At 44.8% G+C, this 27,986-nt stretch overlaps 1 long non-coding RNA gene across 1 annotated transcript; it reads left to right on the forward strand.

Annotated features, from left to right (window-relative positions):
• The first annotated feature begins 7,046 nt into the window (after positions 1–7,046).
• LOC149867555 (uncharacterized) lies at positions 7,047–27,578 on the forward strand. Its single transcript, XR_016441637.1, has 3 exons — positions 7,047–7,923; positions 20,940–21,193; positions 25,962–27,578. It is a non-coding gene; the product is annotated as an uncharacterized LOC149867555 (long non-coding RNA).
• The last annotated feature ends 408 nt before the right edge of the window (positions 27,579–27,986 follow it).

A 27,986-nucleotide genomic window follows, 5' to 3' on the forward strand; every position in this document is an offset into this window, starting at 1 on the left:
GCCTATACAAGAACAGGAACTTAATAAACAGCAGGTAGCATAGCCTAGGGATAAGTGGATGCAACTTCCATCCATAGTGCAACCTGTTCAGCCTCTTAATGTGCAACTCTGAACCAGCTAAAGTCCCTGGTGCACGCTCCCAGCTCCATGTGTGTGTGAGGAAGCAAGCTGAAGGTTTTGTAAGAACAGCCAAAATCTTGATGACTCAAATATCAGTTAAGCCTTAAATATTCCCTTTTATTTTCATTTTGCTTTATAAAAGTCTTACTTAAGGTTACATATGAATGTGTGTTATCAGTTCAAATATAGGCTGTCATTGTGACCAGTAATAATAAAAATAATTAGAAACAAAATAATTTACAGCAGCAGTGGCCTTTAAGGAACCGTGATGTTGCTAGCAAGACATGTTACATAATCCCAATGGAAATAAATCGCTTATATCAAAAAGGTCTGTCTTGACTCAAATTCTATATCTAGCATTTTACTACTAAAACATTTGTATATAAGAATTTTTAGTAAAGTCAAAGTTGCTGCTTCCAAGCTTTAGCTCTTAACTAATGTTGCTGTAGCAGGCTTGGGACCTAACATCTTGAAAAATTTATCAAACTCAAGATGATCTAATTTTTTCCAATAAATCTTCTGGGATAAAGCATTGTAATGAGCACCTACTTTACTGAAACTTCTACTTAAGATTTGCTCTAGCTTACATCGCTCTCTTTCCTTTGCAGCATCTGGAAAAATTATAACTCAGTATTGCTGATAATGTTTAGAATCACCTTCAAAATACTTATTTCAGTCTGGTTAAAAGTAACCAGAAATATTCTACACATTTTTTCTTCTCAATGCCCCTTTTTACTATAGAGAAGTATAAGGAAGAGGTCATTTAAAAGCACATTATATTTTTAATAGTGGATCTAACTAGTCACTTCATAATTCTTCAGCTAAGGAGCAGAAGGATCATCCACATCTGCAGGTTCTTTACACCTTAAATAATGATGTTTGGAGACTATGAATATAGCCTCTGGGGACCTGAAACCTATGAGGTAATAAAGGGTTATCTTAACATGCTTTATAACATCTTACATTTGTTCATATAAATCTTAATATATGTCCTGCACTTTTTAAAGAAAATAGTTTCCTTTTCATTGGTTATATTATTGTTTCTAGGTTTTATTAATAATTGGGAGAATGGCCAAATATTTAATAATCTTTTTTTAAAACCCCATGTAAAGTTTTTAATGTTACATCCATTTCCCTTAAGCTACATGCAGGATGGTTCAATCTGCTCATGATGCAGATTGGAGTCCCTAGCAATATTTCATTCACCAAGGAATCGTTACTGATCATTTTAAATTAAATATTTTAATCAAATTTCTCCTGTTTCTCTTTTTTCTCAGGTGACCTGTATTGTCTTCGACTCATTTTTTCCAAGATAACTAGCATTCCCTGTACATCTAATACAAATCTAAAACAACCTGCAAATGGACTTAAGCAACACACACTAAAAAAAAAAATATTTAGAACCTGGAAAATCTCACAACAGGAAAAAGAAATCTTGTAGGCTTCCCCCCAGATAATTATATATCAAATAAAAGTTAAACACAATTATACAAAATCTTTCTATTCTAGTAAATAGACCAATATAAGATATATAAGAATGTATTTATAACATTAACAACTAAAAGTAGTAAACTATCAAGAAGAAAATAAGGTTTGCTGACATACCAGTCTTCTCTTTCAACCATTTTTCCCTGGTGATGTCTTAAATAAGCAGACAGTGCTCTTCAACATAGGTGTACACCAGGTCAGTTTGTAGTGCTGTTCTCACAGCAGAGTCCTCTACATAATAACCTCCTTCATCTTGTAACATCCTCAAGAAGGGGACAGTGATCTCAGCTGTAGATTGAGAAAAGCCCCAGTGGCAGTCAAGTTGTATTATTTAACTCACACTTGAAAAATGTAAACTGCTCTTTTGAAATTGAAAATCTCCTTGCCTTTTTTTAGTCAGGAATTTGGCCTACCCTTAAGTATCCAATCTGACTTAAAGGGGTTGAAACAACTCCACAGTTTTTAAAAACTTGACATCCATGAAGAAGAGTTTCCTAGTGGTATTGGGAAAAGCATATATAATTATAAACAAAAAAATTCTGGATGTGCTCAATAGCAATACAGGATTTTGGTAGAGTTTTATTTTGAGCCTTGCAATTTGCCATTATGTAAGAAGGTGGAAAACACAACACATTGGTGTATTTTCCAATGGCAGAATAATGATTGTTGCTTTGTTTATAGTGAATGGTCTAAAATTTGGACTTGAAGGAGATCAGGAAGAGAGAGAAGCAAGGCTTCAGGAATTACTTGTTGTATTTACATTCAATTTTTCCTGCAACTGACATACTGTAGTGTCTGCAGCTGTACAATAAAAATGCTTTGATTTTTTTTCCTTTCATTTATATTCTGTCTATCATTCTGATATCGGGGCAAAAATTACTAAAATTACAATCAATAGGTGTTTCTAACAATTGATATATATCATGCTTGCCGCTAGTTTTTACCCCTCATACCTGATGACAAGATAATTCTTCTTGCTAGAGACTCAAAAAAGAAAAAGTCAAAGTGGACAAATGTGACCTGCTTGCTTTTCAAAAATCAAAATAATGGAATGTGCCAGTTGTTCTTGTATGTGGCACACTTAAAAAATCAAATATTAAGGGAGTTAGGTTTTATAGACTGAACACAGGACTGTGCAAGTAGTGTTAACTTCTAATCTTAGCCATGTTACAGATTACGTGACACCCTTGGGCAAATCATTTAACCTTTCCATGAGCTGTCTGCTGCTTTTACCTCTACAAGGCCAGAGTAATGCAAAACTAGCCTGTTATTTAAATGATGCATTTAGGAAATGCAAATCACATCAGATGTAACTAGAGTTTTTTTATTCTAACCTGTCTAGATTGTACCAATTTGAAAGTGAATAGATATTTACTTTCAACTCAGGAAATGCAGGCACATGCCTGTAGTGGCTCAGGTTGGAAGTTGGGGATGCTACAGCATGCCCTTGGCTGCAAGAAAGCTGCACTGGGTGGGAGTGGGGGAGGGCTGGCCAGGGAGAGGTGTTAATTACCCCAGCACGGACCCAGGCTGGGGTCTGCCTTGTGCTCCCCACTCACTGCTGAAGGGGTGGGGGCATGTTCAGACACGACCCAGCATGGCCCCCTGAGGGAAAGGGGGCAAGGAGGGGGTTATTCTCCCCTCTGCCTCAACTGCCCCCAAGGGACCTCCCTGGCCAGATCACTCCAGGCTACTGCTGGGCCTGGCCACACCCTGTACCTCCCCAGTGCAGCTTTCCTGCAGCCAAGGCCACGCTGTTATACCTCCAACCTGAGCCACTGCAGGCATGTGCCTGCATTTCCTGAGTTAAAAGTGAATATCTATTCACTTTCAAATTAGTACAATCTAGACAGGTTAGACTAGATGGCTTTTTGAATGTCTGTCCCTAGTCATTGTGAAATCTCATAAAGCCAAATCAAGATGTAAACCATGCAAGTTTGGGGAGAATTTGGCCCTAACACTATGCAATACATTGGGGGTGCTCAACCCCTGGCTGGTAGTCCAGATGTGGCCCGCAGCGTCCTCAGATCTGGCCTGTAGAGTACCCTAGGGTTCAGGAAATTTGGCAGCAGGGGAGCAGTGGCAATAAATGTGGCCACCCTCCCCCTTGCCAAATTCCCAAACCCTGCACAGCTGGTTGGAGCCTGGCCCCATCTCCTTCCCTGCATGGGGCTGAACTAAGCCCTCCCCCCTTGCAGCTGGATAGGGGCCTGTGAGGCTGGGTTGGGGCCAGATCATGTTCCCTCCCCTGCCTACCCCCCTGGCTGGGTTGAGGCTGGGCCATACCCTTTTCCCCCATGGGAGCAGTTGGGGCTAGGCTGCCTCTCTTCACATGGCTGGATGGTTCCTGTCACGTTTGGCCTGGATGCCAGATTGGGACCATTGGCTGGATTTGGCCCATAGATGGACCAGGCACTCCCCATTCAGTCCGCCGGGGAAAAATACTGATAAAAAAAAAACCCAGCTTTCAATCAGGTTTATCTCAAACTGGTTAAGCCATTTTGAAACTGATTTATTTGCACTGAATTTCTGTTCTGTTGCAGTTTTAAATCAGTCTCTGGTCACTTAAACCAGTTTATGCGTAACTTCGGTCCCTAGCCCATGTATTGATGTCACAGACAAATGTCAGAATTTGAATTCAGAAACTCTATGCTCTCTAGTCTGAAAAACAAACCAGCTTTCTGCTGTATCCATGCTATACTGGGCTCATCAGAGGAAGGGCAGGATTTCAGGGAGATTACTATGGCTCTTTTATCCTTGTACAATTCAGAGCTGCCTAGAAGCTATGCTACATTACACCAATCGTATATGGTTTCAGCACCAGGATCCCAACCATACTTTGTCCATGCATCACCCTCCGAAGTCCAGGTATGTGTTCCATATCTGAAATGCAGGTTCATCTCTTTGCATCTGCTTTCAAGCTCTCAGTCTTCAATGAGCCTGAGCATGGCTGCTGGGGATGAGCCTGGAGCAGCCTTGGAGAACTTTTGGAGTTGAAGCAAGTCTACATATTTGGGTGACTTGGCTTGTGCCCAAGTGCTGGTAAGCACTGCTGTTTCAGTCTAGACAAGGTCCAAAATCCAGTGGAGGTTGTGGATGTGTGGAGAGCTTTGTGCTCTATTTCCCTTAAAATACTCTTTCTTTGGCATTTCCACTAAAAAGGAGCTGGGTTAGTTGGCTCTACACCTACTGAGAAACATTTTACTAGGGTTATTCCTAGCTGGAATTTTCTTGGAAGTTAGTATCAGCCTCTTGTTGGCTCAGATCAAGTGTCTCCAGAGCATGCAGTAGGAGCAGAGCAGGCCAAAGACTCTACCATATTGTGTCTCTGAATGTAAAGATGAGCACGAATGGCTAGTTAAAACAGAAGCCTGCTGTTCTTGTTGGGTTTTTTTAGCATTACTGCACTGCAGAGCACATACAAGGCACTTTTACACTATTTCCAATAGAGAAACACTTGAAATACTGGAAAGGTGGCAATTTTACAGTGTCTTGTGTTATTCAAGGGTACTGCCATGCTTGTTCAGTACAATTTTTTCATTTTTTTGGAGAGAAGTACATGTGATTGTGGACGATGGAAAGAAAAAGAGTCCTTACAGACTGCTGAAATGTTGGGTCATTGCCAGTGTTGGGGAGACAGAATTTATTTATGTGGTTTTCTGAAATGTGCTAATCACAAGTCTTTCGATGCATGTGCACGACTTAAAATAATAATTAAAACATTCAAATTGGCTCTATGTCAACAAATAATTCTTAGCTGTCAGCTCTAAAACACAACTTGGGAATTTATCCCTACAGATAGAAACCTGGGAAAATGGACTTGCAGCATACTGTAAAAGGTCAAAAAATGTAGATTCTGGCAAATGGGGTAGAGAAGTGAATTCTAGAATCAAAGACTCACCATGAACATATTGGGTGAATCACTTCAGGAGGGAGGCAGTCACTAATCAGACACAGGCAATTTAGTTTAGGGTAGTGATTCTCAGCCAGGGTGTTGTGGTACCCCGGGATACCTTAAGATCTTTTCAAGGGTGCCAGAGGGTGCCATGCAGTATTAACGCTCTTAGGTATTTGTCCCGGGACACAAGGCATGAAAGAGGACTCACCAGCGATTCAGGAGGCAGCACATGAGGAGCGGAAGGCAGAACCCGTGCGGCTCATCAGCTGCCTGTTTATCCAGCTGCGGCTGGCCAGTGACATCAGTGCTGAACGCTGGCCGGCATGGATAAAAATGGCAGCGCATGCTGCGGAGCCAGCCAGGAGGGAGAGAACACAGCCACGGAGGTCCCCGCAGCCAAGACAAGCTGAGACACAGAACCAGAGGAGCAGTAGCAGCCAGGACGGAAGCAAGAAGGAAGAAGAGGATCATTTTGGTGACACTGCAGATAAGACAGCGGAGGGAAACCAAGATTGCCTCGTAAGGACGACGGGAGGTACATCTGAAGAAATCCGCCCCGGGAGAGAGGGAGTGTGAGGAATCCAGGAAGAGTTGCAGTGGGAGAGAGCATTGCCGCTGGATCAGGAGGTGCCTTAGAGTAGGTAGAGAGATGAGTGCCTAAAGAGTTGAGGCAGCCAGTGTCCCATTGAAGTGCAGGAAGGGAGAGGGGGTAGTTAAAGGGGCAGTACACCTGGTTTTGTGTTGGAGCTTCTTTCTCTTTTTCCTTTTGATTTTGTTTTTCCCCGAGCTCCAGGGGTATCTGAGGGCAGCAGACCCTCATGTAGGTTAGGTAGTGTTGAGGGGGCCTGAGTAGGACCTGGTCGAGGGTCCCAGGAGTGAGATGCTGACCAGCTTGATACCGCTACACAGGAGACGTGAGGCCAGGGTGTAGGGGTGGCAGAGCCCCGTGAGTAACCACCGGGAGGAACCTCGGGTCTACGAGCACGCCCGATGAACAGCCCCGGACTCTGAGGTCAACAAGTCATGGCAGGAGAGCACGAGGTTAAGGATTCGGGTGGAGGTCACCAGCTCAGACAGAGGCGCAAGCCCGTGAGGTGTGTAACATCAGTCACCCAAGTGAGAGTGGCATGAGAGCGAGTGGTTGAGGCCCAGCGGCTACAGTATTGTCACAGGGAGGATACAGGGGACAGACCCCAAGGGGCCCAGGGGGAACCCCGGGGGCCAGAATATACCAGGGAACGTGAGGAGAGAGAGAAAAAAATGAAGAATCCCTTACCTGCAGCTGACACCGTGGTGAAACCGGAAGTGGCAGCGGGACCCACGCAGCTTGTTAGCCACGTCTTTTTAAAACTGCAGCCAGCTGTGGGGAAGAACAAGCAGAGCCGGCATGGGAAGATAAAAGGCGGCATGGGCAAAGGAGAACGGGGAAGAACAGGAGGAGAGTCGACAGGGAAGGTATCCCTGGAACCCCAATTAGGGGTAAGAGGAGTCAGGACTGCCTCCCATGGGGCAGAAGGCTGCCTTGAAGCCCACCGGAGGGAGGACACCAGCATCAGCACGGAGGGAGAAAAGGCGGATGTATCTCATCCAGACGAAGGAGTTGAGGGAGAGGATCCAAGGTTTCAGGGCAAAGAAGCTGACAGCAGAGATTGTCTTGAAGAGGAGGAGAGAGTGAAGAAACTCAAGTTGTTGACCCAGGTGGGATTGGTACGGGTTTGGGAAGGCTCCAGGAGCAAACCCGGATGGGGAACGGAGAGCCTAAGCAGCAAGAGGGGCTGCAGAAGACAAGCTCCTAGAGCTGCCTGGCAGGGGACAGAGTGGGTGGAACTAGAGGGACCATCAAGGGTCCAGCTGACATGCAGGGGATCTGCAGTGTAGAAAGGAGTGTGTGTTAACCACCAGGCGTATGTGTACTCAGGACAGGGCCAGCTAGAAATTCTCGGGGCTAGGTTAGCCCATTTTGTGTGTAGTCAGGAATTTACTGGCAGTGTTTCTCCTTTTGTTTCTTTCTGTTTCCCACTTTTGGTGGGGGTTGGAAGGCCTGTCACATAGGGCCCTAGAGTTGGCTCAATCAAGGGTTGGGTTAGACCTCGTACATCTCCAGAGTGCTCAGAACACTACTAGGCGAGGGTCGGGTCAAGAGACAAAAGCAAGTTGTCGAGGCTGGGTATCAGGGTGAGGTGTAGGGAAGATTGGAGCCTCACAGAAGACTGCCGTCTAGAGATTCCAGATGAGCCCCAGTAGTTGGACCCCACCACTGAAGGAACAAGCAAAGTCATGGCAGGCGAGATTGGGGTGGAGGCTACCCCGGGGCGGGATGTCCGTGCAGTACAATCACAGGGACAGAACAATGAGCAGTCCTACACACCCAAAGCTGGGTGGCACGGGACCAGATGATCGAAGCCCGATAAGTGCAGGTATGTAAACCTGATTCACAAGATAGACCTGCAGATTTAAAAAAGGAATTCACAGTGTTTAAAATATTCTGACCTGTTGTAGTATTTCTGAGTTTTTTGCAACAGAAGAAGTGTTCTTTATTTTTCCATAGTCAAAAAACAAATTAAAAGTAAGCTGGAATTTCCCAGGAAGTGCCTTGAGTCTAATTGAGGGTACCTCAACTTTAAAAAGGTTGAGAAGCACTGATTTATGGCTGTGTAGTTTAGATCCAGTGCTTGAAAATTCACTCATAAATCACTTGTTAGTTAATACTGATTACGGAGCATAGGAGTAAAAAGGGCTAATGTGTAATGTGACGGCCAGCTTATTAATTAGATGGAGTTTCTGCATGGTTTTAAAATCCAGCCCCACCTAGAGCATATGATAGCAATTCAGTTAAGATTACAAGAGCATAAATGGTCCTATTAAGGCCTGAGTATAAAATTTTAAAAACCCAGTCTTGTAAGTGTTTAGTTAGGAAGTTATTAAAAGCATGCTTGGTGAGCATGGCTACACATATCTGACCTGACCTTCTAGTTTTGTGTAACAAACAACAGATATTTTGCTATTCTAAACATCCTACTCTGCATAAGTATCTGCAGTGTGGTTAGACAGTAGCCAGGTCTCTCAACCACACCTGCTGGGCATGAACGATGAAGATATAAAACTGTACGTTTATCTGTGTACTGCAGTTCATGTCTGTTTGCTAACCTTCTATATGGAGGGGAATGGTCCTGTAGATTTGTCCTTGAAGTAAGTGTTCAATCTTGCTGGAGGATGTTTGAGTGAGGGAATGGAAATGTTGAGTAAAGAGAAGCTAGCATTTAGTCACAGTAACACATTAGTAGAAATTCTAGGTGCATTTTCTTTGTTAATTAAAAATGAGTTATGTTTCCACACAGGGCTGTATTTTAAAGCAGATTGGGGAAGTCACTCACTCACATGGCCCTAACGGCCCTGCGCACATATTGAATAAAAGTGGAGACAGCTTAGGACTTTGCCAACAGTGATATTGCTCATTTCTTCCAGAGGGAATCTGAAAATTTCCAAGTTAGATTCCATTGAGGAGAAATCTCTCGCAGCGATAACATAGCTATTCAAAAGAGAGACATCTGCACCATGAACTCTGGGACATGCCAGATCATAACTCCATTCTGTTGCAGATTCCTTTTTATTTTTAGCCTAGCAAATTAAACAAGCCTGCCGCAAATATCCAGTCTTAAGAGGTGCTGATTTCCTACAGTTCCCATTGGCTTCATTGAAAAAAATGACTTGGGGTCAGATCCAAAAAAGTAGCACCTACAGTGCAGATTGAATATTTTTTAGACACTTGAAATTCAAAAGTACAATCCACAAACACCCTGCTGAACCTTTAAGATGCCAGAGAAACTTCAGGCATCTGAGGACAGATCTACCCTGCAGCAGTGGTATGCCGTGGCCTGGAAGCAACTGAGCACACCCAATCCACAGGCACACTCCAAACATGGAATACACCAGTGAGGCCACCTGAGAGCATCCCTGGTTGCTCCTGTGGACTTGAGTACAGCCATTGAGAAGAACACTGTTGTGACCTCATTAGCATGTTTCCAGGATTGGAGGCCAGTCACAACTGCTCTCTATGCTAGACGCTAGAACTGTCATCAATACTAGAACTGCCATCTCCTAGTGTCTGGGTGGACTGAGATCTCTCAGGAGTAGCCTCCAGCCCATTGAGCAGATGCAGACAGAAAAGTGGGGAATAATCAGTTGTGCTGTCTTGGGCTCATCAGAAAGCTGTGGTAGAGTCCTTGTCCTCCCAGCGAAAAAAACCTTTCCTGGATTTCCACTCCAGGTCTCCAAAATGCTGTGCATTCCTCACTGCAGCAAATGGCTATTGAGTACATAGGCATTAGCTGCAGTGTGTACTCAATAGGCATTAGCTGCAAGTGAGGAATGTGCAGCATTTTGGAGACTGGATTGTCTATTGAGTACAATCCAGTCTTACACATTTGACACAGTGATCCAGAGGGGTATGCTAAAAACCATTCCCCTTAGAGCAGGGATTGTCAGCCGGGGGTACGTGTACCCCGGGGGTACTTTGAAAGGTCCTAGGGGGTACGCAGGAGAGAGTAAGAATGGAGCTCTGCTGCCCCGCAGCACTGCCTCACAGGAGCAGGGTAAGGGTCAGGGTGAGGTAAGAGCAGGGCTGCACAGACGCTGTGCTGGCCGCTTGGCCACTTGCCACACCTCCACTCGGCATCCGGCCACTCACCATGTGCCCCCCTCCAGCTCGGTGTCTGCCCACTCGCCCGCCCAGGGGTACACTTACTAAAAAGGGGGCTGCCAGGGGTACACTTATTAAAAAAGGTTGAAAACTCCTGCCTTAGAGGATAAGACCCTGTCATTTGTAAATCATTAATTGGTAGGCTCTTCTATTTCATATGGTTCTTTATTATTTAAAACTTTATTTTCCAAATCATTTTTTTCGGAAAATCAACTCTGTGATTGCTTGTCTCCTACTGTTCGCTTTTATTTTCTCTATTGTTTGTTTTAGTTTTTACATACCAGATATAATTTTAAATACTTTATTTAGATAATGTACAATTATTGTACATTTCTTCATTTACGTTTCTTACAGATTCTCTGCTAAATTTCCTGTACAGTCTACATGGTTAACATAATTAATATATAACTTTAACAAAAATACTAATAATCAGGTGTTACATTTTTATATTCTTATTTATCTTATTTTATCTATTTATTAAATTATATGTTCAGTGCTTAACATAGATTATTTCCTAATATAATAAAGAGTAGGTCTAGATGCAAGCTGTGTAAATAAGAAATTACCACATCTAGAAATAGCTGTTTTTTCTGTAAATGTTTGTTGGGCAGATGGGAAGAGGTTTACTCAAATGTTAGAGAAACAGTCACATTTTTCAAGCTACTATTCAAATTATTCTTATTGTTAACATAAAAACTGTTAGTGTTTTGACTGTTGACTTATCTGTGCTTGGCAGAAAGCCACAAAAAGAAAATACACAACAGACTATTAGCATTTTTGCTCCTCATTAAAAGATTTAAAAGAAAAAAAACCTTAAAATGTAGTTAGTAACACTTTACTCTTAAAACAACCAAATGTGGGAGAAAAGGCTCCTACAATAGGCAAGTCTCACACTTTGAATAGAAGCTTGTAGAGGCCTATTTAGAAAACTTTTGTGCAATTACTATGCCGAGCAAAATGTGGAATTTAAGCTGTTGTTAAATGCAGATAAAGGTCAGAGAGCAGGATCTCCACAAACCATCATTTGCAATATTACTAACTTCCTTTATGCACTAAAGGAATGCGCAGTGCAAAAAAAGTAAGAGAATCAATGAAAACGAAGGTATTCCTGGCAACCATGAGGTATTTACTGCTTTTAACAAAGACCAGCATATAAATGTGTTTGAAACTCAGATGCAGACAACTGCTGGAAAAGAATCCCAGAATAGTATTCATCTGATGTCAACTTGCTGTTAGTGAAAAGGATATAATCTATGTCATTTTTATTTAGGAAGTTGTCTTTTTTACTCTACTACAATGTTTTTCCTTACTGATTCATGCTTAGAGTATGTAAGCTATATTGTTAATTAAAAACGCACGTAGTTTTAAATAATGCAAGAGACTATTCTTTATATATGTTTACAGTCCTGTCCCATTTACTCTTATTATGGCACAGAAAATGTATGAAGGCATTTCTTGCCTAAATCAGTAGGGAAATAGAATAGCAATACTACTACATATTTATCAGATCATATTAAAATGCACATATGAATTATGTTTTCTGTTAAATTTATATGCTAGCTTTATATCTATACACACTCTGGCATGAATCACAGAAATGCTTTTACTTTTTTTCTGTTTTCCAAATCTCACACCCACTCTTCAATTTTCAGTGAAAACCTAGCATTATTTATAGAGTTTGCTGGTGGAATGATTGTTATTATTTGGGATTGATCCTATAACCCCCACTCCAGGGAGTATGTCTCATAATCCTGTTAGATCTCTCATGTAAATAAAGGCTGCAGATTTTTCAGCCAGCCATATTTATCATTTGCTTAATTTTTCTTGAGTTTATAGGAAGTGTTCCTTTCACTGTGGATTTTAACTCTTGAAACTAAATAGCTGATTAACTGAAAAATTAATATCAAACTTGATGAGTGTTAAATATTTTCTATTTATGTGAACACAGTAGATAATCTACCGTTACATGGATCTCATGTGTACAGACATTACTTGTTACGTACTGCAGTTTTGTATGAAGAGTCTGTTAATTACAGATAGTGTACTTGGTCATCCCTGTTTCACATACACTCAACTCAATGGGACTTTTCAGAGTCCATAAAAATAAAAAATGTGAAAATATCTGTAGGATCAGGGCCTATTTTTGCAAAATTTAAGAATAGTATTAAAGTTATACATAGTTATTAACGCATTTTTGTTGCGCAAGTAGCATATGTAGGTCCTCAGTACTTCTGAAAACAAGGCCCTCAGTATTTTGCATGAAAGAAAGTATGGAAAAAAATTGAACCGTTACTCTAAATGACTATTTGAAATATTTTATATCTTGAAAATATTAAGCAGCCTGTATTTTAATTACTTGTGGGTTTTTTCCTCCAAAAAGAACTGTACAAAATTGGAATATACTTCGCATTCTTTTAAAAAAGAAAACCCAGTCTTTTCAAAGTTGATGTGTAAAACTACAAAAGCTTAGATCTAATTTACATACATTTTAACATATGTATGAAACAAAAACGTAGCTAATGATCCCAGGCTCCTTTGGAGGCTTTCAAAGGGACATTTATGCTAAGAAAGGCAATCTGCACAGGATTAACTCATGATTGTGATGATAATTTAAACCTATTAAAATATAAATATATATAAAAAGAACTTTATGCATGCGTGTGCATGAACATACACATGCAAAAATAAACTTTCTTTTCCATACTGTAAAGCATACCATTAAATTGGAGTTCAGCTATTGCATCCTTTAACCTTATCCACAGCAAGGCAAGATTGACTTCAGCTTTGAATTTCCCTTGTGTTGAAATGCCCTGTATTTGCATCACATAGCACTTTCAAAGGCCACTGGAAGCAAGATAGACAAAAAAATTCTCTCTTACGTTAGTTACAGGCCAGCAGAAACTCCCTTGACTTCAATATTGTTACAGTAACATGAAACTCTTGTAGCAAAATAGAAAATCATACCCCTGTGTTGGATCTTCCTTGGAAGCTAGTCTCACTATTGGGTATGCGAGAAATGGATGTGTCTAACCAACTTCTGCTCCAGGGCAGATTGGAATTTCAGCTTTTAGCAGCTGATGTGGTTAAACTGATGGGGAGTCCCCAACTTCCATTTTACCATAGTTGACACTCTCTTAATGCAGTTCAACTTTTCTTAAGCCTCAAGGCTCACTACTAGGACCTTGTCACACAGGATATTTAGCACATTTTATTTACATTCTATTACTATGCCATTTTAAAAGTTAGAATAGGTTCTGAACAGTCACATGGTAACACTTACTATGATCTCAAGTCTGCTCTGGACAGGGCTGGACCCAGCTGTGCCCCCACCAACAGTGACCCTGGCACTAGGCGGTACAGCTTGCCCATCAGCCTGTGAGGATGTGCAACCCTCACACCAGGAGCCAAGGCCCTCCCCATTCCATGCTGAACAGGGGCAAGCTGGGTCCCTGCCACTGGCGGTAGGTGGAAGGAGTCACGGGGAGCTGAGCCCAGGAGAGGGTGCTGCTCCATGAAAAATCAACATTGCTTTCTCTTGGGTAAAATAGCTTGTGTAACAATTTATTTAAATTGTTTGGGTTGGATTTTGTCCTCAGACAGGTCTCTTTAGATAAGTAAGAGGCAAGGATTTTTGTGAGTGATATAATTTATTGGACCAGACGCATGGTTGGAACAGACTTAGGCAAGCTTTCAAACATAGTGCATTTTTCTTCAGGTAGGTAATCCCATTGATTTCAGTGGAGTTGCTCCCTGTTTGTATCAGCTTAAGTGAAAGCCCTCAGACTCCATATTTATCTAGATAGCCTTGAACTTGAATATAAATGTAATCTTGAATAGGTCCATAAGTGAAATTGCTTTCAGAACTAGGTGCAAATTTGCAATGAGATGGTTCCAAGGGTTATCTGCCTGCAGTAAATATCTTCTACGTCAAGAAATAAATGAGAAGTGAACCAGAACTGAATATGAAACTGAGAACTAAATATCATTGTGAGCAGGTTGGAGTCATCACCTCTTTTCCGTTTACTCCCTACACAAACTATAGGGCCTTGTGCAAACACCTGCTCCTTCCTGCCATTTGCTTTTATTTCTAAATTAAGTCAGAAAGGTCCAAAACAGCACTGTACTTACAATCAAAATATGGTTCATCAAGGTTTGTGGTCCTACCTGACAGATCCCCATGTTGAATTTACAGTAACCTACTTGAACTGGCTGTCAGAATGTGTTTTACTATACCCTTGTACATTTTTATAAATTGCTGATGTCAACACTTATACTCAGTCATATTTGCTAAAAAGATAGAATTAAAAAAATGAAAAAGCGAAGAACCACAACAGATTATTTCTCTTCATACCTCATCCACATAGACATGCTTAAATACAATATGTAGGAGAAATAATAACTACAATTTTTTTCATATTTTCTTTTTTTTCCTCTGTCCTCCTAGAGCAGAGGTCAGCAAGCCCCAGTACACATGCTGCCAGAGCACGGGACATGAGGCCATTTTGCTCGGCATACCACAGCCAGCCTGGGCTCTGTGCAGCTGCCACCAGCTACAGAGCCCAGGCTGCATGTAGCAGGCAGCAGGAAGGCTGCAAGTCCTGCTGCAAGTATCCTGGGCCCTATGGCAGACAGAAGCTGCCCAGAGCCAGGGCCAGCTGTGGCAGGCACCCAGGAGGCTACAGCTGGTGTACCTGGATCTGAAGCCCTGACCTGGCTCTGTGGCAGTGGCAGTGGCAATGGCAATGGCAATGGCAGCTGCACGCATGCCTCAGGGCACACATTGGGAAAGGGATCTGGGTAGCACAACCCTTCCCTGCTGTGCACCCCAAGACATGAATGCAGCTGCCACTGCCATGGAGCCAAGGGGGGCTCCAGACCCTCATGCAGGTGTTTGCAGCCTGCCCACCGCCTGCTGTAAACAGCCTGGGCTTGGTGGCACAAGCCTGCGCAGACCCTGGGTTGCTCATAACAGGCATGTGTTCGTACCATTTCATGTGTTCGTAGCAGGCAGCTGCGAGGCTGCAAGCAGCTGCACCAGGGTCTGGAGCCCAGGCCTGGCTCGTTGGCAGCAGCTGCACGCACACCTTAGGGAGCACAGCAGGAAAGGGGCCAGGGCTACACCACCACAACAAGTATTGAGCTCCTCATGGCTCCCCTGGCGTGCCAACATCTTCCAAGGTGAAGTTGTCAGGTTTTAATTTACTCAGCCCAAAAATGTTGCCACCCCCTGTCCTAAAGATCCACACTGAGGTCCTTGAGAAAATACTAATATGGTACATCCACCATCAGAAAACAGTGCTTTACTAAGGGCAAACAAGCTAGACTCAGGACACGTACAGATATTCAGTTTCCACGGAAGAGTCACTGATCTTCCAGTCGAAACTATGAGTGTATAGGCATTCATGATTTTTCTCCCAGACCAAAAATGTTTGCTTGATGAGGAAAATAACCTGGGAACAACCAAGCTTAAATCACTCCTGGGAGAGTCTCCCCCAGGAAAGCAAATATTTATACACTTACTCTTCCAAGTCTTCAAGCATTCCAGCGTGCTTTGCTCTCAGCCAATCCCCCACCACACATATGCAGGCAGGGGGTGCCTTGCTATGGCAGTGCAGGGCTTGTGGCAATGGCACCAAGCTTCCCCACTCCACTCTGCCCTGCCGCACCAGGTCTCACCCTCTGGGCTGTGGAGGCCCTAGGAGGAGGGCAGCAGGGCAAGAAGCCAAAGCGGGCAGCCCACACCCACCCTGCACACAGATCTGGGGGGCACATGCCCCCTGCCCCCCCAGGAGTGCGCACAGCAGTGGGGAGCCAGTCTGTCTGCTGCTCCTCAGACAAGCCACCCGCAGCTCCATCCCACTCCCCACTTGGGCCCTGCCACCATGCATTCTGGCATACACCGCCCTGGCTGGGCAGCAGCTCCAGCCCCAGCCCTGTCCAACTTCCTCCCTCACTATGTGGGGGCCAAAATTACCTCCCCCACACCAGATTTACCTGTGGGGAGCTGCTCTCCAGGCTACCTGGCTGCTGTGTACCTGTATAAGAACACGTGCACATGGTGCCCCCTGCCTGATCACACTTCTGCTCTCCACAGTCCCTTGCAGGCTGGAACTCTGCCAACCTACAAGGGGAAACCCATTTTTTCCAGTGTTTTTCTCCCTTAAAGGAGAAAATCTGGGTTTTTCTCTTTAAAATGAGAAAATCCAGGTTTTACTGTGTTTTTCCATTGCAAATGGAAAAACTGGATCCCTGAACATCACCAAGATGTGGTTCAAGGCTGCAGGGAGACAAGATGCCAAGGCAGCTGTGTTCCGTATATGTAACCCTGATCAGTCTGAGTTACCTAGTCCAAGCTGCCCTGTGCATTCTAACAACTGTTTCCAGGCATACAGGGGAGCCTGAAGAGCTTATAGCAACGTCTGTATGGGTTTTCAGGCTCTCTGCTCCTTAGCAGCTCAGGTCTTCTCATGTCTGTATGGAGCTATCCAGGTAAGTTTTTTCTACTGGGAAAAGCCAAGAGAATTTTCTCAGATCATTTGAATGCGAGTATGGAGCCTCAGAAACCCAAAAGGGCATGGCACGAGAAGAACTCTTTGAGATGCATGTCATGGAACACCAGCATCCCAGCGGTTCAGAGGGTGTAGATAGAGAAGATGTAGGAAAAGTGCTGAGAGTGACTGCCAGATGGGAAAGAACTGGCAAGGATGACAATTAAAAATTAAACCTTAAGTTATTACAATCATAGAACTAGGTAAGTAGCTTGATAAGACTTGTCCAAAATGCAATACACAGATTCATTGCTGTTTTCAGACGTCAGCATCAGTAACAGCTACCAGACTGATTTAACAACTCAAGGGACCTGTCTGATCCCACCAAAATGCATGAACAATTTACTTATCAATCTGGCTTTTGTAAAACAATTAGTTGCATTAAGTGAATTATACAAACTACCTTTGAGACTCTTTGTAGTACTGAAGAGCATGAAATGTTAACGAGCTAGCACCATTGTGCAAGTCTACATGGATTCATTTATCGGTGTTCAGGGAACCTGAGCAGTTTTGATTTTAGATATTATATGACCCAACTTTAAAAGTGTGGTAAGTTCTAGGGTTTTAGACATGTGCAGAACTCTTTATTGATTTGTGCTGTTGTTTAGTGCTAGGACACAGCATGGAAGTACAAAGTTGGTCTATTTATGCCACTTCATCAAGGTAGGTGCATTAGTTTCGATCCATTCATGTAAAAGGATCTCAGTATCTATCTGAGGTAAAAAGAACTAAGGACAGGAATGATGTAGTTAATGAGGAAAAAGAATTCTAAAAATAGCCAAACTCAGAAGAAAATGTAGGCAAACACTTACATTTTGTGTTTGAGTTGACTGAATAGGAATACCAGAAAGAAAGAAAGTTGGGTCAGTCCAGTGGGGCATGCCAGGCCAGCCAGGCAGCAGGACCCATCTGGGTCCAGCACGTGGTCCCTACGTGCTGCGCCAGGTCCTGCTGCCATTGGCCTGGCCCAGCCAGGCAGCAGAGAGGCCCTGAGGGCAGCAGGACCCGGCTGGGCCCAGCACACGGTCCTCATGCGCCACGCTGGGTCCTGCCACCAAGAGCCCAGCCAAGCCCAGCTGGCCAGAAGAGGGACCCCAAGGGTGGCAGGTCCTGCCACCAAGGGCCCAGCCTGGCCAGGCAGCAGAGAGGCCCCAGGACCCAGCTGGGCCCAGCATGAAGTCCCCATGTGCCACACCAGGTCCTGCCACCAAAGGCCCAGCCCAGCCGGGTGGCAGACTGTCTCCAGGACCTGGCTAGGCCCAGCACGCAGTCCCCACGTTCTGCACCGGGTCCTGCTGCCATGGCTCAGAGCGCCCCACTCCCACTACTGCTGCTGGTAAGTTATGGGCCCTGGGCGGGGGGGGGAGGCTGTGGCACTCCACGGTGCCTGAGACCTGGGGCAGGTGGGCTGTGGCCCTCCAGGGGGGAGCTGGGACCCTGGGTAGGGGAGAGGCTGCACCCTGTGGGGACCTGGGGACCCATCCCTCCTGAGCAGCCCCCCCAAGGTCCCACACACCCATAATCCCTCTAGCAATTGCCCCACACCAACCCACATCCTTCCACACACACCTTCCTGGAAACACCACATCCCCCCCACCATCACATACAAAGAAATCCAAAAGTACACATCAACACATATAGGTATTTAGAATTTATTTTATCATGATGATAGAGACACTGGTAGGCTTCTACATTGCTGTAACATTGTAAATATACCAATAAAGCATTGCTCAACTGGTCCATGTCGACTGTGGATTTGGGGGTATTTTTAAAAATGGATTTAGGATGCTGCTGCAACAGTCCAGCTGGCACAAGAGGTAGTGTCCCCAAGTAACAAGTGGCTGAGCCCCAGAAGCACCTGAGAGTGAATAGCCCTGAGCTGCTCACCAGGGCAGCTTTTTGTATGGATGGGGTCAGGACAGGGTAGCTTTTTATACTGCTGGGGACAGCATAGATGCTCCCCCTGGCTGCATATCCAGGAGGAGCCAGGCAGGATTATTTTGCCCCAAGTGGCACAATTGCTCCACAATGAAGTACATGTCTGAGCATGTGCACTGAGGCAAAAAGCCCTGGCTCAAGTTTGCACTGCTTCTATTTCAGCTGCTGCAAGTGCACATGCTTGCATGTGTAGACATGCCCCTAGAGTTCCATTTCTTCCCAGAAACGGTCTTCTTGACCAGGCTGTATAACTCAGTGCCCGTCTCACCTCTTAGTCTGTTAATTAGCCAAAATTAGGGATTTGGCCTAAGCCCCCTGAGGAACCTAGTCTGCTTGGTGTGCTCTGAATGGAGTGAGTTCTGCACAAATCATTGCAACTGCTTTCTTTCAAAAATACCTGCTGGCAGGTGCTCTCCTTTTACATAATTGTAATTGTCACCTAGAACAAGGGAGACAGGGCTTGTATGGCCTCCTGAGCCCTACAGGTTTAAGGAGGACATCTGCTACCACTTAGGGGAATACCATCTATATCCAGGTGGGTGGGTATTAGAATGGGATACACTTTCTACTTTTTATATATTTTGCATTTAACAGTAATTGGATACAACACATGAATAGTCCTGGAAGCAGGGGCTGGAAAGTGAGTGGGTGCCTTAATTATTGAATTATAGCGTTGTTTTGCTCTATTTCTACATCCCTTAGCCTTGTTTTGTTTGATGCATGGTGGCCCAGACTGAAGAGAAGTGGAGAAGACCTCTACCCAGTAACATACTATGCATCTCTGGTGCCCAGGGGCCAATGCTTGCATTTGCACTCCCCTCCCCAGGTCCTTCTTGTAGCAATACTTAAAGTCACATTGCGCAGTAAAAACTCTGAAGGGCCTGGCTGGCACCCGGGGACCGTGGCCTCCTCCCCACTGTTGATCCGCCACTGCCTCTACCAATCTATAGCCTATAACCTCATGATTATAAGACACTCTGGGTGGCAAGAGATGTTGTTTGAATACCTTCAGACTGAGGTTGACACTGTATCATCGTCTCCCACTTCTGGAGAAGTTCTCAGCCACTAAGCCCTTGACCTCCAACCCCTTGTTTGTAGGACAAAATGTTGCCTGCAAGACTTCCTATGTCTATGAACAACATCAGAGAATTAAAGCTGAAGTTCAGAGATAGGAAAATATGATATTGGTTCCAGCTTCTAGTGTGCTCAATATTGTACGCTGGTACCATCATGACATTTTAAAAGAAAGAGTGAACCAGTCTTATGTGCCTGGAAGGAATGTAGGTCTCTACATTTAGGGAAGATTAAGGGGTAGGACTCCTGACCTAATGTAGATGCCTAGTTCAAGCCTGCAGAGGGATTCCCGTTTCCAGACAATCCCTCTCTTCAACATTTTCCATTGGCTAGTTTAGTATGCTGGCTGTTGGAATTCCCTTCGAGACCCTGATTCTTCTCCATTCCTTATGGGCCTCACTCCAGGAAACAGCCACCTAGAAATAGTGAGTTGCAATACTTAGTGCTATAACACCTGAATCGCATTGTGTTTATTATGTACATGTTAATTTTTATACTAAATATTAGGCGTGTTAGCTTGCAAGATATTTTTCTACTCCTTAGGCAGTGGTTTTTAGGCCTCCTTAGGCAGTGGTTTTTAGAGTCTACGCACCAATTAAAGTTGTGTTTCTAGTTGTTAGAAATGGAATATTGTTAGAAATGGAGTATTGTTAGAAATGCACAGCTTGCATCTTGCACCCGATAAGAAAGAAACACTGCCAAGGACTTTGTTCCTTTCCTAGCCTTGCCACAGCTTTTCTTATACTAAATCACAGACTCTCCCCCAGCTTCTCCCTAGCCTTTCTCATACAGATTACAGAAGCTGGAATTCAACTGACTGTGTCCTTGAAAGGCGGGGGGGTTTGCACTCTTGGTGACCTATAGTAGTCTCTGAGCATGCTTAATTAGCTGATGCATATTTACCTCTCCACCCTGCATACTTAAGTAGTTAATTATACTATACATGCGATGCATGTAGTGATGTAACCACATGTATGCTTGTATGAAACGGAAGTGAGCTGTAAGAGTTCCTGTTTCTGCACACGTGTCCAGGAGGGAAAAGATAAATACAGCCTGCAAAATTCCTTGGTGGGTTCAGAGTAATCTGAGTTTTTGACTCTGCTCTGACCCTATCTGCAAATACACCTTTTGTGCCATCTAATGAGTGTGTGTCTGTGATTTTTGTTTCCTCCAGAGAAATGAACCGCTTTATGCATCAATCTGACACCGGCAGATGGGATGTCTCTGGATCACCTCGGGGCTCAGTGACAAGATCATCTCTACCACCACGGGGAGTGCACACTGAGCCGCCTTTTTGGGCTCGCCCAGGGGGTTTGAGACGTGAGTCGGGGTACCCGAGAGATTAAAGGCTCCTGTGCAAAATTTTTGGTTTCTGAGGATGCCAGACACACATTCCAGCTTTCTGATCGAGATCTCTGGGTTATCTGAGTGAGTATATGAATTCCTTTGCCCAATTTGGTCTGGATCCGGGAACAAAGACGCATTCGATTTGGTTTAATACTGGGAAATTTTCGGCCTGGTATATGCGAACCGTCTGTAACTAGGATCTTTTGGTATTTGGTGTGCGTTGGGCGCACTTTTGTGGGCATATGGGTGCGGGTCGCTCCCGTGTAGAAAACTCGGATACGCCTTTAAGTTATAGATTACAAAACTTCAGTAAATTTGCAAAGCAGGCAGATTATGGAGTGAAGATGAAAAAGGGTAATTTAATTAAGTTTTGTCAACTCGAGTGGCCAACATTTGGGGTCCACTGGACCCCGAAAGGATCCTTTGTAGTAAAAGAAGTGATAGCTATCCATGAAATTGATTCCAATATCCGTTCTGCATAACTATTTCCTTATATCGATTGTTGGTTGTGGGTGGTTCAAAATCAGCCACCTTGGATTAAGAAATGCTTAGTAAAGTCTCATGTGATGGTTGTTAAAGGAAAGACTCGAGGAGGACCGCCTGTACTCCCTGAGTCTAACGAGGGGGGGAATTCTGAATTGGCTGAGTATCGGACCCGCTCTCCGGTCACCCTGTCAGGTAGCGAGGATGAATCAGACACCTCCTTGGGATCCAGTCCCTCTGCACCACTGCTCCCTCCCTCAGGGAAACCACCATACCGGCGTATCAAAGCATACCTAATGATTCAGAGTGTGAGCCTGAGCCAAGTGCCCCATCTGAATCAGGGAATAAGGGCTATTATTTGCGCAAGACTGTAGAATCACAGCCAGTGCTGAATTGCCTGATGCGAGAGGTTATTGGAGAGGGGGGCAATGCAACTTTTGTCTACACCCCATTTAGTACTTCAGATTTATTTAACTGAAAGAATCAGAGACCCTGTTTTCGTGAAGACCCTGAGAAGATGAGGGACCTGTTTCGATCTATTGGGCAAACCCATCGACCCACTTGGGCTGATGTCCAGATAATGCTCCAAACCTTCCTGACCCCGGAGGAGAGAAGATTAGTGTTGGGAACGGCAGAGCCCATTGCAGCAGCCAGGGTAGAAGCGGAGGGAGCTGCTGGTCGTACCTTGCGTGATACCTGCCCTGTTGAGGAACCGAGACGGGATAATCATACTGCAGAAGGAAGAGAGCTGAATGCACGGTATCTGGGGATTATAGTGGAAGCAATGGGGAAGGCAGTGCCTCGGGTTACTAATCTGTCTAAATTGTATGAAGTGAGACAGGGAAGAGAAGAGGATCTCTCAGCTTTCCTCGGGAGGCTGTACGAGGCGTTCTGCAGGTTTTCGGACCTAGATCCAGAAGCCCCAGATAATCAACGCATGGTAAATCTTATGTTTATTGGTCAATCCACTGCTGATATTCGTAAGAAGTTACAGAAAACTGAAGGAGGTACTGGGAAACCGATTTCAGAGCTGGTGGAAATTGCATATAAGGTATATGGGAATCGTGAGCATATGCAGGAGCGCAAGGAGGATAAAAAGGCTCAGCGACAGATGGCAGTGCTGGCAGCTGCTATAACTGGAGGTAACCCTGGAAAGGCTGGGATGCAGAAAGGGAAAGGAGAAAGAGTGGGAGCAGACGTTTGTGCTTACTGCAGGGAGAAAGGACACTGGAAGAGGGAATGCCCAAAGTTGAAGGAGAAGAGAGAGGGTGAACCAAGAGGTCACCTCATGTGGGCAGAGGAAAAGGGTGAGGACACAGAATGAAGGGGGCGGGGATCTAAGACCACTACCCTTTGGGTTGGAGCCCGAGAAGATCCCATGGTAACCATTAGGGTTGGTGGCAAAAACTTTGAAGCCTTGGTGGATACTGGAGCTACATTTTCAATGATTCCAGAAAACCCCCCCTGTGCAGGAACTAGTGAACAGCATGTTCTTGTGGAAGGGATTGAGGGAACACAATCCTGACTCCCTGTTTGTAAGCCACTTCTCACCAAAGTGGGGGACCATTTGCTCAACCACTCCTTTGTATATTCTCCAAGTTGCCTTGCACTACTTGGGCGGGACCTACTCACAAAACTGCAAGCTGAGATATTTTTCAGAGACGACCAGATGGTGGTCCAGCTACCTGTCAAGCAGAGCTCGAACTATCAGATGGCTCTCCTGGAGGACCGACGCCCTGCAGTAAGTTCTGAAGATCACATGACTGGAATAGACCCTTCGGTATGGGCTGATGGAACCCCTGCGCGAGCTAAGTCGGTCTCCCCGGTAAGGATCATACTCAAGGATGGGGAGGGGCCCATTCGGGTAAAGCAGTATCCACTCAGCCGAGCGGCCAGAGCTGGACTCAAGCCGTTAATAGAGAAATACAAGAAGTGCGGATGGCTAGTGGAAGGGTCCTCACCATATAATACCCCCATTCTTGGAGTGCCAAAGGCAGATGGGGTCTCATACAGACTGGTCCAAGACCTGCGAGCAGTAAATAAGAAGGTCCTTTCAGACCATCCTGTAGTCCCGAACCCACACATGATTTTGACACAAGTACTGGGGGAAGCTGAAATATTTTCAGTGCTAGATTTGAAAGATGCTTTCTTTTCCATTCCCCTTCACCGAGAGAGTCAAAAATTGTTTGCTTTTGAATGGGAGGATCCAGATACTTTCCATAAAGCCCAACTCATGTGGACAGTTCTTCCACAAGGATTCATAGCAGCCCCCCATATTTTCGGACTTGCCCTTCAGAAGGACTTGGAGGAGTGGAAGGGATCACACCCCGCAGTGACTCTCCTCCAGTATGTGGATGACCTGCTAGTTGCAAGCCCAAACTTGCAACTCTGCAAGGAAGCCACCAGGTCACTGTTAAACACTCTAGGGGAAAAAGGATATAAAGTCTCTAGAAAGAAAGCCCAAATATGTCAGCCTCAAGTTACATTTTTGGGATATAAGCTCTCAAAAGGAGTCAGAGCCCTGAGTGAGGATCGCATACAGGCAATCCAAGGTCTAACCTCACCTAAGTCACCCAAGGAGCTGCGGGCATTCCTAGGGCTAACTGGGTTCTGTCGACTATGGATACCAGATTATGGTGGGAAGGCTAGACCACTGTATGACTCCCTGACTAAGGAGAGTCTCACTGAATGGAAATGGACTAAAGAAATGCAGCACGCCTTTGATCTGCTTAAGGCAGCATTAACCCAGCCCCCTGCCCTGGCCATCCCAAATAGTAAAAAGCCATATCGACTGTATGTTCATGAGAATCGAGGGGTCGCATCAGGGGTGCTGACACAGCCATCAGGCCCAACCTGGAGACCCATGGGATATTACTCAAAGGTTCTAGATCCAGTTGCACTCGGGTGGCCAGCCTGTCTTCGGGCTGTGGCAGCCACAGCAGTGGTTGTTGAAGAAGCCCAGAAGATAGTCATGGGTGCGGATATGGAAATACACACCCCACATGGAGTTCCCCAGATTCTAGGGACTGAGGGAGGAAAGTTTCTCAACCCCTCCAGACAATCACGGTATGAGATATTTTTGCTCTCTAATCCAGGACTTACTTTCAAACATACTACAGCCTTGAACCCTGCAACCTTGCTGCCGGCGCCAGGGAAACTGACACATGACTGCCTTGAGGTCCTGAATCAAACCACACAGGTGCGGCCTGATCTTGCTGAGGACCCAATTGAAGACCCAGATGCTGAATACTTCGTAGACGGCTCCAGCTCATAGATGGAAAAAGACGAACAGGATGTGCAGTGGTAACCTTGGATAAGGTAGTATGGAGGGAGTCATTGCCGAGCTCATGGTCGGCACAGGCCGCGGAACTCACTGCGCTCACCTGAGCATTACAGCTGGGGACAGGCCAGCGGGTTAATGTATACACTGATTCTCGCTATGCTTTTTCTATGGTCCATGCGCACGGACTATTGTGGAAAGAAAGGGGTTTCATTACGGCTTCTGGGAATAAAATTGCTAACGGCCCTCAGATTATCAAGCTACTAGAGGCACTCCACCAGCCTAAAGAGGTAGCAGTCATTCATGTGCGGGCCCATGGGAAGTGCTGCATCAGCTTCATGCAAGAACCCATATGGGAGGCTTGGCTATGAGTGATCTAGTGATCCGCCAAGCAGTAGCCCCAGGGCTATATGTAGAAGCTCAGCGTATTGCTACCAGGTGCATCACATGCCAGAAAGTAAACCCTCAAAAGAAACCCCCTGTGCCAATGGGAGGTAGACCCTGGGCAGCGTACCCTGGACAAGCATGGCAGATTGATTTTGCCGAGCTCCCACGGTCCGGACGTCATGGGTTTTTACTTGTCATGGTAGACCAGCTCTCTGGTTGGGTCGAGGCGTGGCCCACCAGGACTGCCACTGCGGCTACAGTAGTGAAGTATTTGTTGCAGGAGATCATTCCCCGGTATTCTCTGCCTGAATCCATCGAGTCGGATCAAGGACAATACTTTGTGGGAAAGGTAGTTCAAGAAGTCGCACAAGCTCTCAAGATCACTTGGAAACTACACACACCATGGAGACCACAAAGTTCAGGACAAGTGGAACGCATGAATAGGACCTTAAAGACTCTACTTACCAAAATCTGTATTGAAGCACGCCTTAAGTGGCCTCAAGCATTGCCGCTATCTCTTACTTGCATTTGAAACACTCCCCGATGGGGCATTAAATTAACCCCATATGAAATTATGTTTGGCAAGCCCCCTCGAGTCTTACCCCCAGGGATGCGAGAAAATGTAACTTTTGAATTAGGTAATAGCGAGCTTCATATGTACGTTATTGCTTTGCAGTCTGTCTTGTCTTCTCTTCACAGGTATGCAGCCTCCTTTCAGCGTCTGCCTTTAGACGTACCGGTACATGACTTCTGCCCGGGAGACTGGGTCTTGGTGCAGCGGTGGAAAAAGGAGCCTTTGACTGAGAGGTGGAGTGGCCCTTTCCAGGTACTTCTAACAACCCACACCGCTGTAAAGATTGCTGGCCATGACCGTTGGATACACCATACCCGTGTGAAACGACATCCATGAGCGTCAGAGGACACCAACTCCCAGGACGAACTCACTCCGGAAGCTGAGTCGTCCTCGGAACAAGAAGCCAGCAAGTGGAGCTGTGAACCCACTGGTGATCTCCAAGTGCGCCTGAGACGGCTTAATCAAAGTTCAGAAAATTAGACAAGAAAGTAAAAAGAAAAAGTTTAGGCTGTATTTGATCTCAAGAAAGGGAGAATATGGTGGGAATCTTAATATGCCTTGTTGTTATCTATGTAGTAAGAGAAGCAGAATTGAGCAGCCCTAGCCGCCAGCCTATATCCCCACTTCCCCCAATTGCTCCCCCAGGGACAAATTTGTATGTTGACATGATGGAAAGAATTGCAGGTACCTTCGATCTCACCAACTGCTGGGCCTGTGGGGGACTCCGAGAGGCTGGAGAACAGTGGCCTTGGAGGGCTTTTCCTTTGGCCCCAAAATGGTTGGTAAGTGATAAGGCGGATGTTAAGAGTACTGGTCAAGAATGGGATGAGAACCGCAGCTGGGATCTTTCCCAAGTGGCATTAGGAGAGTACTGTATTAACAATAATGGTACAGGGAGGAGTTTGGGACATAGCCAGTGTACATGGACATTGAAATGGGTCCGAACATGCACTACCTGTTATGCCCTTAATTGCAGCAAGTATGCAGGTCAATGGAATTCTACTGCTGTTAAGCTCCCAAACTCCACATGGATGAAATGTAACCCATCCACTCCACAATCATCCCCATATGATGAAGACCCTGCTTCAAAAAGATTGATAACCACCACAGTTGAAGGGATGCAAGTTGTAGCAGTCCCCCTCAAAGCGCAGACTGTAGCAAAAGTCATTGTACTCAGAAAAATTCCTCGTAATTATCTTGATCTGCCTAAATGAAAACGGTGAGCAGAAAGCATCTTGAGGGGGGAATATTGTTAGAAATGGAATATTGTTAGAAATGGAGTATTGTTAGAAATGCACAGCTTGCATCTTGCACCCGATAAGAAAGAAACACTGCCAAGGACTTTGTTCCTTTCCTAGCCTTGCCACAGCTTTTCTTATACTAAATCGCAGACTATACTAAATCCAGCTTCTCCCTAGCCTTTCTCATACAGATTACAGAAGCTGGAATTCAACTGACTGTGTCCTTGAAAGCGGGGTGGATTTGAACTCTTGGTGACCTATAGTAGTCTCTGAGCATGCTTAATTAGCTGATGCATATTTACCTCTCTGCCCTGCATACTTAAGTAGTTAAATATACTATACATGCGATGTATGTAGTGATGTAACCACATGTATGCTTGTATGAAACGGAAGTGAGCTGTAAGAGTTCCTGTTTCTGCACACGTGCCCAGGAGGGAAAAGATAAATACAGCCTGCAAAATTCCTTGGTGGGTTCAGAGTAATCTGAGTTTTTGACTCTGCTCTGACTCTATTTGCAAATACACCTTTTGTGCCATCTAATGAGTGTGTGTCTGTGATTTTTGTGGCCTCCAGAGAAATGAACCGCTTTATGCATCATAGTGTTGCATAACTGTGCAAATTTAATCTAGCTAGGACTTCCAAGTTTTTTAGACAGTACTGTAAAGGTCTTGTCATAGCCCCCTTAATCATTAGAAATTAATCACAGACTAGAAATATAGCATGGAAATAGATCTTTAGTTGGAAATATGGTTTTTGGTGTTCTGGTAGAAACAGGTTTAGGCCACATACAGATATTCTATTTTTGCTGGGAGAAAAGCCTCTCTCCTAGGACAGAAAGGACACACAGACATTCAAGGGCTTTCTTGTATAAGAAAAATGGCTCTTCTGAAAGAAGTTAGTTTTTTTTAG

Source organism: Crocodylus siamensis, chromosome 4 (assembly GCF_052110815.1).
Source record: "Crocodylus siamensis isolate JL-2025a chromosome 4, ASM5211081v1, whole genome shotgun sequence".
NCBI lineage: Eukaryota > Metazoa > Chordata > Crocodylia > Crocodylidae > Crocodylus > Crocodylus siamensis.